The sequence below is a fragment of the Hirundo rustica genome, unplaced genomic scaffold (genome assembly GCF_015227805.2).
Source record: "Hirundo rustica isolate bHirRus1 unplaced genomic scaffold, bHirRus1.pri.v3 scaffold_176_arrow_ctg1, whole genome shotgun sequence".
NCBI lineage: Eukaryota > Metazoa > Chordata > Aves > Passeriformes > Hirundinidae > Hirundo > Hirundo rustica.
The window spans coordinates 8,490-21,561 of NW_026690249.1; the positions used below are offsets into that span (position 1 = coordinate 8,490).

Consider the following 13,072-nt stretch of genomic DNA (forward strand, 5'->3'; position numbering starts at 1 on the left):
GTTGATTTTGGAGAGAGCTTTGTTTATTTAGGCTTTGTGGGGTTTTGGGGTTTTTTCCTTTTTTTGTTTCTGGTTTTGGTTCTTTTTTTAGGTAGTGGGGTTTTTTGTTTCCCTTTTTTTTTTTTTTTTTTTTTGGTCTTTTTTGGTCTTTTTTGTTTTTTAAATTAACTCCCCCTGGCAGCCCAGGGCACTGGGCAGAGCTCTGTAACTCTATGTGACACTTGCCTGTGGCACTGTGGAGGTGGCCAGGGGGACCTTCCCCGAGCTGTGTGCACAGCAATGCACATCAGCCCAGGCCGGGGGTGCTCAGTGCCCGGTCAGTTTTGCTGTCTGGCTGTGGCTCTGGACGCTTCCCTTGGAGCGTCTCCAGGCAGGGAACGTTGGAGCTGTCACCACCGTGGTGTCACAGAGAGGGGAATGCTGGGGCTGTCCCGCTCCTGCCCCGGCCCCAAGAGCTCTGCCAGCACCTGGAGGAGACACAAAGGCTGAGCCCAAGGGTGAGAACTGCAGAAGGGGCTGAGCTGGGAGGGAGGCAGCGGGATCATGGAGTCCAGGCCCTGGCCCTGCACAGACAGCCCAACAGTGGCAGCCTGGGCATTCCCGGGAGCGGTGTCCAAAGGCTCCTGGAGCTGCGGCAGCCTCACAGCTGTGACCATTCCCTGGGGAGCCTGGTGAGTGGTCAAGCCCCCTGTAGGGGAAGAAGCTTTTGCTGGTCTCCAGCCTGCAGCTGGCCTGGCCCAGCCCCAGCCGTTCCCTGGGGTGCATTCCCTGCTGGCCCCGGGGCAGAAGTCTCAGCTGCCCCTGCTGCTGTCCCTGGGCAGGAGGCGCAGCCCCCGGGGAGCTCTGAGCTCCGTCTGCTGGGCTGCGGCCGAAGCGAGCCAGTGCCGGCAGAGCTCTGGGGAAAGGTCCCGGCCCTGGCTTGGGGCTGGGCCAGTGGCCCAGGGAGCAAATCAACTTGCAGCTGCTGCCCCAGAGCAGGGAAGAGCAGGAATTGCTGGCTGGGAGAGACTCTTGCCAAGGGCCTGCAGCGCCAGGACACAGGCCATGGCTGGATGCTGCTTGGGGCCAGGGTGAGCTGGGATGTGGGGATGGACTTGTTCCCTGGGAGGGCGGTGGGGCCCTGGCACAGAGTGGGCGGAAAAGCTGCAGCTGCCCTGGAATGGCTGGAAGTGTGCAAGGCCTTGTTGGGGAGGACTTCCTGCCCAGAAGGCATTGATGGGATGGGATGGGATGGGATGGGATGGGATGGGATGGGATGGGATGGGATGGGATGGGATGGGATGGGATGGGATGGGATGGGATGGGATAGGCCGGTATAATGTGGGGTGTAATTACAGTGTGGGGGTGGTAGTAAAGTTGGGAGGGGTAGGGATTGCAATGGGGGGATGGGGTGGTTTGGGCTCTTGGAGCAGGGAGTAGAGGGAGGGAAAGCAAGAAGCAGTTTTTAAAGACTGCTGATTCTTTTACGAATTTTGGGGCCTGGAAGTGTCTTGTGGGAGGTTGCAGTGAAATTGGGAAGGCTGAGTTTAAGGTGTTGTGCTATGCAGGGCTGAGGTAGAGTGGCAGTGATTTTGGGAGAGTAAGGGCACCTGCTCCCACGAAAGACAGAAAGAAGGAAAGAAATGAGAGAGAGAGAGAAGGGAAGGAGGAATGAAGGAAGGAAGGCAGGCAGGCAGGAAGGAAGGACAGGTTTTAAATGAAGCTCTATATGTCTAATTTAATAAGCAACAAAGTTGAATTTAGCAGCAATGCAATTTTATTCAAGTAGCATTTTATAATCAAGCATATACAAAAATTTGGCAGTGATTAATTAAAGATAAGTACTGTTCAGATAAAGCATAAGCAAAACTGACCACGGTATGGAGAGGGGGCTTCTCACCCTACCTCACGTACAAAACAAAGTAATCCAACTTAGACTTATATACTGTATGCTAATACATATTCATTAATATTTCCCGTAAATCTCCTATTTTCAATTCTTAAAATCTATGTCACTATACTATATAGCTCATGCTCCGCTTGTTGTTAGAGGGTCTTCTTGGCTTTTTGGTGGTCTTCTTCTGATGAAGGCTCTTCATCTTCCTCTCGTCCTATGAATAACCTTACTGGTTGTGCGTTTGCTCTAAGTTTTGTGTTATACATAACTAAGCATTATGTGCCAAAAAGTAAATTTTTCATGGGTCAAACCACCACCCAAACTCCCTACCTTGGAATAGTCCCAACTTTGTCCATCTCAAGGCCAGTTCTATCTTAAGACATCCTGTATCCCATCACATCTGCAAAGGGCCCATCTCCCGACCTTGGAGTAGTCCCAGCTTTGGCCAATCCAGCAGTGAAACTCTTGCTTATCTCAAACTGCATCCTGTATCTTATTTTTCTCATGTAGCATCTGCCAAGGGGCCCATCTGCTTTGTAACACTAATCACATCTACTTTTTCCTTTACTACTTTATAACAAATATTTTTTAAACTATATATATGTATTTAAAATATTGATTTGATTACAACTAGCATGAATCAATTTCATTTATTACAATTTCCCCCATTTCTCTTTTTAATCATATTGATTCATCCTTTTTAATTAAAACTGAATTTCGATTTCTTCTATATTCCAAATAATCCAGGTTTTTACGTTCTCTTATTTCAACCTCTGTCCTGGTTTAGGGACAAATTTGGGAGAAAACTCCTGAATAGGATCCCTCTGGGAAGCAAACCCAAGTGGCCCCTCCCTCCAACCGGTCCGGTAAAAAAACCTCTGTGGAGAAAAGTGGAAAAAACTATTTTACTAAACAAACGAAGTGCATACAAGTATAAAGAATGAATAATATGAAACAATAAAAGCTCTCGTTCTGGAGTGAGATGGCAAATTGAGAAAGTTCTTGCCGTGGGTGGAGCTCGGCTCTCTCTCAGTCTCTCATCAGTCCCAGTCCCTCCGGCGCTGCTGGAAAATGCCGAGGTCCAGGCCCCGGTGGGCTGCAGGTGCAGCCCCCAGTGCTCCCCTGGGTTTTCAGTCCAGAGCATGTTTACACATTTCCAAGAAAAAAGGAAAAAAAATACAGTCCAGGGAACTTCTCTGCCTTAGCTAGCTGAAACTAACTAAAAGAAAAAAGAAAAAGAAAAAAAAAAAAAAAAAAAAAAAAAAAAAATCTCTGTCCTGCAGTCTCTCCAAGCCTCCGCTGAACACCCGTCTGCAGAAGAATGTGGAGGAGTCAGGCAGTTTTCTCAAAACAAACTCCGTGCTTCTCCTTGCTCTTAGAACCAGTCTTAAAGGCACAGGACTCAATATACAGCACAAACAGAACAGACGATTGGAGATACAAGCATCATAAAGTTACCCTAGGACACCCTGCCAGGGTAGAATTTTGGTGCACGAGGTGTCCCAGTGTGAGCCTGGGCTCCTGCCCTGGCTCTGTGTGCCAGGAGCCGGCAGCGCTGGGTGCAGGGAGCCCAGGGAGGGCACAGAAATGCTGGGCTGAGAAATGCTGGGGGGACAGCGAGAGGGGCGTGTGCAGCCGGCCAGGGCACAGGAGCAGCACGCACAGGGGGCACAGCCTGCAGGACAGATGGCCAAGGGCTGGGCAGGGCTGGCAGGGCCACAGGCACCCAGGCCTTTGTCCCCTGGGCTCTGGCAGCGCCTCTGGAGGCCCCACAGAAGGAACTTTCCTTTCAGGGGCTGCACTTTGGTCCTCCCTGGCCCCTCCCTGAGGAGGCTGGCAGGGGTTGCAGTTTGATGACATTTGTCCTTGCTGCCCCTCCCATCCCACTGCCCCACAAACAGCCCCGAGGCACCCGTGAGGGACAGGCCCTGCTGTGCCAGGCCTGGGCTCAGGGCTTGGCCTTTCTGCTTCCTCCAGCCAAAACCCAGGCCTTGCTCAGCCCTGCAGTTCCTGCTGCTGTGCCCCAAGCTCCCTCGTCCGGTGTTGGAAAGGGACTTGAGGTACCTCGATCCCCTCGGGCGGCACATGGGAGAAAACAACAAACTTCTCAGGAGGGTGGAGAACAAACTTTTAGTTGCAAACTTGAGAGAATGAGGTATTTGGGAAATCTTAAAGCAACATGGAGTTAGAGTAAATCACTTCAGAACGCACTGACTGAGCAAACTCTAACCTGTCCAACTTCCAGTTCTCCAGATATTAAGAAGAGGAAGTCAGGAGAAGAGAGAGAGGGAGAGAGAGAAATCTACAGTCACCCTTGGATCCAGCACCATCTCAGCTGCTGTGAGCTCTGGGGCTGTGGGACGTGTCAGTGTCACAGCCGTGTCACAGCCTCACCTGCTCTGGTCCCTCTCACAGGTGGGGTTTTTGGGGTGCCAGGGGCTTGGCAGCCACTTTGGGGCTGGACCAGAGGCTGCAGTGGCTGGAGCTGGGGCAGTGACTGCCCCACCTACGCAGAACTTGCCCTGGCCCCCAAACACACACTGGAGATGTCTGGGGCCATTCATCATTTCTCTGCTCTCCAGCACCGAGGCAATGGACTCTGGCTGCAGCTCTGAGCTCATGCCCAAGGCAACCACCCCTGGAAATGGAGCTCCATGGAGCGCTCTCAGGAAACCACCCAAGAGTTGGGGAGTGGCCAAAAACCGCCTCAGAAACATGGGATACCCCAAAAATCTCTTCAGGAACGTGGAATATCACAAAAACTCCCTCAGAAACTGGCTCCCCCTCCCTTTGTCATTTCCAGCCTTTGGCTGTCTCATTCCAGACCCCACCCCAGCTCCCCAGTCCCAACCCAAACCCATCCCATCCTTGCTGGTCATCAAGACCCCCTTACCAAGCCCTATTTCCCCAATTTCACACCTCCCAAATCCCATCCCACTCATCCCAAGCCAGCCAATGCCAATCTTACCCCTCCTGATTTTCCTCCCAGCTCACCCATTCCCCTTCTAACCTCATCCCTCCCTGAAGGGCTGTGCAATCAACTACTTTTGGGGTGAGATTGAGTAGTTTTAGCATTGTGTGGTTTTAATGTGACAGATCAAACCCTCTCATCTCTTTGAAGAATAAATTGAGACAACGACACCAAATACCCCACAACCCCCCAAATCCTCCCCAGTATCTCCCTGAGTCCCAGATTGCCCTGAAACACTAGTAAAACATGAGGCTTTAGATACCTTTGATGAATTTGTTGATTTTTACCCCCAATTTTGCCTGCTTTAAATGGATGAAGATGAATCAAAATAATATTAAGGACAACAAAACAAGAGGACCACCAGCCCAGTGTCTTCCCAATGCACATCGCTGGGAATGTGGCTCAACAATTCTCTGGCCAATATGGGTCCTCTGAAGCAGGAGTAAGTTGAAGCAGTGCACAAAGCTCTTCCCGCACCTGAGGCACCCTTAGGTCTTCCCTTACCAGTGTCTCCGTTGGTGTCTGCTCAAGTGAGAGCTCCTGGACAAGCTCTTCCCACAAGCGGGACATGTGTAGGGCCATTCCCTGGTTTGGATCCTCAGGTGGTGGATCAGGTGGGACCTTATGCTGAAGCTCATTCCACATTCCCCACACTGGTTGGGCCTCTCCCCAGTGTGGATCATTTGGTGGATGACCAGTTGGAAGCTCTGGTGGAAGACCTTCCTGCATTCCGCACACTTGTAGGGCATTTCCCCAGTGTGGATATGCTGGTGAATGATGAGGGTGGAGTTGTGCTTGAAGCCCATCCTGCAGCTGGGGCAGCAGAAGGGCCTCTCCTCTGTGTGAATCCACTGGTGCATGAGGAGACTGGAGCTTCACTGAAACCTCGGGACATTTGTCAGGTCTCTCCCCGGTGTGGATCTTTAGGTGGATGATCAGTTTATTTCTCTGGTTGAACCCCTTGCCACATTCCCCACACTTGTATGGCCTTTCCTCAGCGTGGATGTTCTGGTGGCAGATCAAGTGGGAGCTCTGGCTGAAGCTCTTCCCACATTGTTCACACTGGTAGGGCCGTTCCCTGGTGTGGATCCTCTGGTGGCAGATCAGGATGGAGCTGTGGCTGAAGCTCTTCCCACATTCCCCACACTCGTAGGGCCTCTCCCCAGTGTGGATCCTCTGGTGGCAGATCAGGTGGGATCTCTGGCTGAAGCTCTTCCTACATTCCCTGCACTCGTAGGTCCTCTCCCCAGTGTGGATGCGCCGGTGGGTCACAAGGGTGGAGTTGTGCTTGAAGCCCTTCCCACATTCCCCACACTTATAGGGCCAATCCCCAGTTTGGATCATCTGGTGCTGGATCAGGTGGGAGCTCTGGCTGAAGCTCTGACCATCTTCCTGGCACAGGCTGGGTCTTCCCTTCTCCAAGAACCCTGGGATGGGTTTGGAAGCCCTCCTCATGCAGGATCTCTGGGGCTTTTCCTTCCCATTGGATTCCTGTGCCATGGAGCTGCCCAAAACGGCCTCTTGCACAAGATTCTGCCCTCGGGATTTGTCCTCCTGGGTCTCCATTCCCATCTCCTTTTCTGGGGGAGGAAGGACAAGGAGAGGATGGGATTTGCCTCCATGCCAGAGGGAAGGGGAAGGAGATCCCCCCATTGCATGCCCGGCAGGACAGCGTTGGCAGCAGGGTTGTCCTGCAGCCGAGGGCCATGCTGGGCTGGGAGATGGAGCAGGAGAGAGGGGGAAAGGGGCACTGACTTCCTCCTCACCTGCCTGGCTGTCCTGGAGCATCTTCCTCGCAGCCTAACCTAAAAAATTAAAAATTAAACTAAAAATGCAATACTAAAATACAAAAATTCTGAGAGAGTCAGAATCCAACCTGACACTCGGGTAGTCAGGGTGTTGCTAGCAGTCCAATCAAATCGTGGCTGCAGTCCTCCTGGAGTGACAGGTGTGGTTTTGTTGAAGCAATGATCTTGTAGAAGGGTGTAGTTTTCCTCTGAAGGTCCAGTGGTGGTGCAGATGAGTCTGGTCTTCCTCTGGGAATCCAGTGGAAACCAGGCTGCTTCTGGTGCTTTAAATCTCAGATTATATCCAGGTTGGGAATGCTTGGCTCCTCCCTCTGGGTGGAGCATCTCACAATGGGATGATGTAATTTTATCAGTCATGCAGTGAGACTCAATGGCCCATTAACAGAAGATATCTCCCTGGAGGGAGGATGGGTCATGGAAGAGATAAAGAACACTGCCCCATTTGGTTTTAACAGCTGGGCCATTAACCAAAGATATCGCCCTGGACTTATGAGAAATGGGTCATGGAACAGTTTTTACTTCGATCTCCAGGGGCAACTGGGAGAACCGGGAACACACTGGAGGAAAGTGGGAGCAACTGGGAGCAACTGGGACCATGCTGGGGCAAACTGCATCATAATGGGGAATGACTGGCAGTGACTGGGCTCATACTGGGAGTGCTGACAAAACTGAAAGCACACAGGGTGGGGGCAACTAGGCTGATACTAGAAGCAGCCTCTTCTGGCACCAGGACCACTGAACCCCATTCCAGTGAGATATGAACTTCAAAGGAATTAAGGATTTTAGAAAAGTTAAGGTTTTAGCTACAGATCAGCTTTGCCTGAATTAGTTAAAGTAGATAGATAGATAGGAAATAATTAGGTGCTGGAAATAATTAAGAGTCAATGGTTAGTTGAAAGGAAATGAATCTAAAATAACTATCCCAGATCTAAATAACTAATTGCTTGTCATTTTTGTATTTGTTTAGCTGTGTTTATAATGAGAAACAGAAGAAACTGGTAAATAGATCTAAGAACACAGACAACTGTAAATCTTCTAACATCCCATTGAAACAGTCATGGAAACAGGAAACTGGAGTTCTACCAGGTTCCATTTGTCCTGTTAGCCATTGAAAAGGTTGAAAGTTTAGAATGAGGAAGACTCTCCTTGCTTCCTCTTTTTATGACCCCTCCCCATAAAAGAGACCACTGACTTAATTCAAAGAATAAACTATGCATGCTTAATGGTCTTTTATCTAATTATGATACGAAGCGGAGGATGCCAGGCATTAGTGTTATGAATATGTATTAGTATTTGGGGTATTCAACACTTATGTACATAAATAGAGTCTGTAATCACTTGTAACTTTGCAGTGCATATTAGGGAGTGATCCCACGCAGCTGCCTAGCATTGCATTAAACCTACACTTTCTAACTCTAACCTGTTAGAGAGTCTTTTGTCCATCACAGTTGGGTATTGATATTAGATCAATATCCATATATTAATAAATCACCCATCATCCTGCCCCTCCAGCCCTAGCACCCCTCGCTGGGGTCCCAGCAATCCCAGGTGTCCTCCACTCTTGGGGTCCCCGCTTTGGGGTTCTGGGGGTCTCCTCTCTCAGGGGTCCCGCTTAGGGAAACTGCAGCTTTCCTGAGGCTCCCCAAACCTGGTGTCACTGCCCCCCACCAGTCCCGTGCGGTCTCCACATGGCACCGGCAGAGCTTGGAGGGCCCGGCCGGGGAAGCCCAACCCCCCTGTGTGGGCACCCACATCTGCCCACCCCCTGCCACGGCTCTGCCACCACCTCCACTGGGACCCCCAAAAACACCCCCCAAGGACCCCCCAATGTCCCCCTGAGGGGCATCTGCAGCTCGGCTTTGGAGCCCTGCAAACTCCAAATATCTCCCCTGAAACAAGGCAGAAAAGAACCTTATAACAACAGTTGTTAGAGTAGTACGTATTTTTAATTGACATTGAGGTGCATGGGGTTTAACTTCACTAAAGACATGCATGAACCCTAGAGAGCTTGCCTCTCTTATTTTTCTTTGAGGTCTTACATATGCATGGCATTGCACAATCTGCCTTATACATACTTATTCTCTGGCCTCATCCATCCTCACTTCCTATGGTAATTAACTCCTCTTGGTACATCCTCTTGGGCATGCTTAGTTCATCATGGTGGTCTCCAAGGGTCTCTAGAAGATGAAAGAAATGGAGTCTTCCTCAGTGAACTCTTCACCTTTATTTTTCTTGTGTGTGCTTTGGTCCTTTTGGCACTTTTTCAAGGCAAGACATCAGTTTCTAGTGAGTCTGTGTTTTTCTCTTTCTTTGCATTTTTTGCTTTGTTATCTTGTTATGTTTAGGTTAGTCTTTCTTGTTATCACTGAGGGGTCCTGGATGTTTGTACTGCTTTAAAATATGTAAACACGCACAGCACTCGATATTCACTAAAGGCCTTCTAAAATGTACAATACATTCTAAAATACAGTGTATGCTCTTAGTTTGCTATAAAGATTAGCTAGAATTTTCAAGCCTCTGTCTCATGCCCTCCCTTTTCTATAGACCCAGTAAATTCTTTTACTACTACTGGGGCTTCTCTCTAGCTTTAACTCACTATCTTGATAATTCTCTTTTAACATTATCCTATGTGTTTTAGATAATGAGGTTAAAATTGCTACTCACTTGAACATCCTCTAGTTCTATATGAGTACAATAGACATTATTAAATTTATACTAATTAATATCAGCAAAATAATGATGGGGGACATAGGGTGTTGAAGATTCTAGTTGCATTTAGTGGCTATCTACAGAGTCCATCCAACAAGAGTTGTGGCTTGTGTCTTGCTTTTCTTTTTGTAGAACTCTCCTTATTTCTTTTGTATCATGTTGGACAGTTACTACAGTTTTTTGTCTGTTCTCTTGAATTTCTTTTACAATTTTGTTCAAATCTTCATGCTTTATTAATTGCTTTACAAGGGTTAGGTTTATTCTAATAAACGTGGATAACAATTGGTGATAGGTTTTATAATGAGACTTGATTAACTGGTGGGATATAACTGATGCTAAATATGAAAAGTTGTACCTGACAATCTTAACAAAATTGTAGATACAGAAATTAGAATGATTTTTAGCAGGTAAGGATATATTATTTCTATCTTGTCCTAGGTTACAGTGTAAGATGTGCCCAAAGTATGTATTCTATCACCATCTACATGAGCTGTTGAAACTAGGTTGGGCAGTGTTTCACTTGTCCCCTCCCTCCAGACTATCTTCTGTTAATGGCCCATCAATGCCCTGCTGCATGACTCATAGATAACTCCCTCCAGGAGCTATCTCTGTTTAATGGGCAATCAAGGACCCATTGCAAGACTGATAAAATGATATCAGCCCATTGTGAGATGCTGTGTCCAGGGGGAGGAGCCAAGCATTCCCACCTGGATAGAATCTGGGATTTGGGAAAGCACAGGCAGCCTTACCCACTGGATTCCCAGAGGACAAGAGCTACCAGACCTTTCTAGGGGATCACTGCTTCAACCAGACCACTTCATCTGGACTGCTACCACCACCACAGGGCATCAGATTGTATTCTGACTCTGTCAGTGATCTTTTGTACTATTGCATTTGTTTTGGTTCATTTCATTTCATTTCATTTCATTTCATTTCATTTCACTTTTTTTTTCTCTCCTATTAAATTGTTTTTCTGCTTTGGATACATTTCACTTTTTTTTTTCTCTCCTATGAAATTGTTTTTCTGACTTGGAGTCTCTTGATGGTTTTGCATTCAAGCCAGCACACCCAGTCACTCCCGGTTGCTCTCAGTGTGTTCCCAGTAACCCCCAGTATGATTACAGACCCTGCCGGTATATCCCAGTTACTGTCAGCATACTCATAATCATAACCAGTGACATCAACTTGGCCCAGTAAGGTTCCAGTTTCCACCAGTATGATCCCAGTCACTCTCAGTCTAATCCCAGCATATCCCTGTTGGTCCCATGATGATCCCTGTTCCCCAGTTCTGGTCCTGCTGGGTCCCAGTGTGCTCTGATCCTGCTCCCAGTGCATGCCAGTCCTGGGCCAGGTGTATCCCGGTGCATGCCGGTGTCCCAGTCCATCCCAGCTTGTCCCAGTCCATCCTGGTCCCTTCCCAGCAGCCGTCGCCCTTTCCCGGATCCTGCCCCTCCCGCCCCTGGAGCTGCCGCCAGACGCGCCCCCAAGATGCTGCTGGGGCTCGGGGGCTTCGTGTTCGGCTTCATCTGCCTGGGCTGGGGCTCGGCCTCTGCTGCAGGAGGTGAGGGGGGGTCCCCGAGGGTCGTGTCCCCCCCTCAGAGCACATGGGACTCCCCCATGTCCCCCCATGCCGGGCTCACCCCCTTTTCTCTCCCCACAGGTCCTGACCTGTTTCTGCCTACCCTCAGGGACGCCAGTTGTCGGGGGCTTACCCCAACATTGAGGTGGTTTTAGGGTCTTTGCTCTTCTGCACAGCTTTGAGCCGAGCCGAAGGAAGAGACGGAGTTCTCAGGTTTAGATTTTTCAAGGTTGCATACTTCGTTTATTGTTTCTTATCTTACAATTTTCTCGGAGTCCGACAAGATGTTCGCAGCTGCATGGATTCCTCACGTCTCTCCCCGAGCTGGGCTGTCCTTATCTTTTATACTAATTACTACGTATTTCTTATTTACTATTTCTTACTAATGTCTATCACTATTACTAAAAAGGTCATCTTTACTTTGACCTAATCCTCACTAACTACTTTGTGCCACGTCAATGCAGCAATGGAGTGAGGGAAGAAGAAGGAGAAGAAGAAGGAGACAACGCCCCAGATTCTCCATCTTGTCCCCATTCACTTCAATGCTAGGAACCTAAAACTACTATTTTCTCATTCTGTGATAAGCTAAACTACTATTTCTCACATTCTTGTGGCTTGTAAACCTTCTCTCAGTGTAGGAAGCTTTTCCCATGGACTGAAATCAAAGCCAGTGTCTCTCTGAGCTCTGGGCTGGGGTCCCAGACCCCCCTGCCCAGGTCTCTTACCCTCCAGGGCAACCAAAGGAATGCCCTGGACTCCAACACTGACCCAGCTCCTGCTCCCACCTTGGAGGGGCTTTGGGGACCACCCCCGGCACCCCCTGGAATCCCCATTCCTGGACACTGGGATCACCCCGCATCTCCTTCCCCAGCTCCGGGACCCCTTGCACCCCCTTATCCTGCACCGACACCCCCTGCACCCCCTTTCCCGGGTATCCTCCTCTCCCAGCCCCTGCATCCCCTGTTCCCCTCAGCCCGGGCACCCCCGGACCCCCATTCCCGGCCAGCCCGGGGCACCTCACCCCCAGGCCTCCCTTTCCTGGGAATCCCGACCTGGGCACGGGGCTCTCCGGCCGCTCTGGGATTGATGATCGCCCGAAGGAAAGGGAGAGCACAGGAGAGAGCGAGAGCAGGAGATCGGGGATCAGGGATCGCAGTGCCCGCGCCCAGTCCTGCTCCGCCGGGGCTGGGACCCGCAGCCGCAGGAAAAAATGGATCCGCGGATCGCGGCGCTTCCCCCGCTTCGGGCCGAAGCCAGCGGGCTCCAGGCAGAGTTTGAGCGCAGCCCCGGGAGTTCAGCACAGCCCGGCCCGGGGGTCCCGCAGGGCGTGGCCGAGGAGGGTCCCGGGGGATGCCAGGAGGGGATCCAGGGGAATTCCCGGGAATTCCGCCCTGCCCTTCCCCCCGCGCTCCCTCTGCCCAGCGCCCGGTGACGTCACAACACCTTCGGGCCGCCATTGGCGGGCAGCAAAGAGCGGCGCCAATGGCGGGGCCGGAGGCGGCTCTGGGGGCGGGGCCGGGGCTGTGGGCGGGGCCGCAGCGGAGCAGCGCCATGGCTCCAGCGCTGGGGCTGGGGGCGCTCCTGGGGCCCCGGGGGGCGGCGAGAGGGGAGGGGGACCCCCGGCACCGGGACTCTTGGATCGCCCATTCCGGAGCACCCAGGGGCCCCTAAACCCCCATTCCTGGGCGCCGCGATCCCCTCTAACCCCCATTCCCGGGCACAGGATCCACCCTGCACCCCCTGATCCGGCACCAACAACCCCTGCACCCCATTCCCGGCCATCCCGCCTCTCCCAGCCCTCAGAGCCCCCTTCTCCTTCACCCAGAGAACCCCTAGGACCCCTATTCCTGCCTTTCCCAGGATACAACCCCTCCTTCCCTCAACTCTGAGGATACCTGGGACCCCTATTCCCAGCCATCCTGGGTTTCCCAACCTTTTGATGGAAATCGGGACACTCGGGACCTTGTCCTCTTCCTGCCACAAGAAACCCCCTTAACCACACCCATCCCACATCTACCCAGCCCCACCCTTCCCTTTTCTCAACCCTGGAACCCCCAAAGCCCCTTCCCTGCTCTCCCAGCTCTCTCCGTTGCCCCTTTCCTTCAGCCGTGACCCCCCAACCCCCAAAT

General features: G+C 51.0%; 1 pseudogene; it reads right to left on the reverse strand.

Annotated features, from left to right (window-relative positions):
* Positions 1 to 5,347: 5,347 nt before the first annotated feature.
* The window catches only part of LOC120747702 (zinc finger protein 420-like), a 15,625-nt pseudogene continuing 7,900 nt past the window's right edge, over positions 5,348 to 13,072 (reverse strand).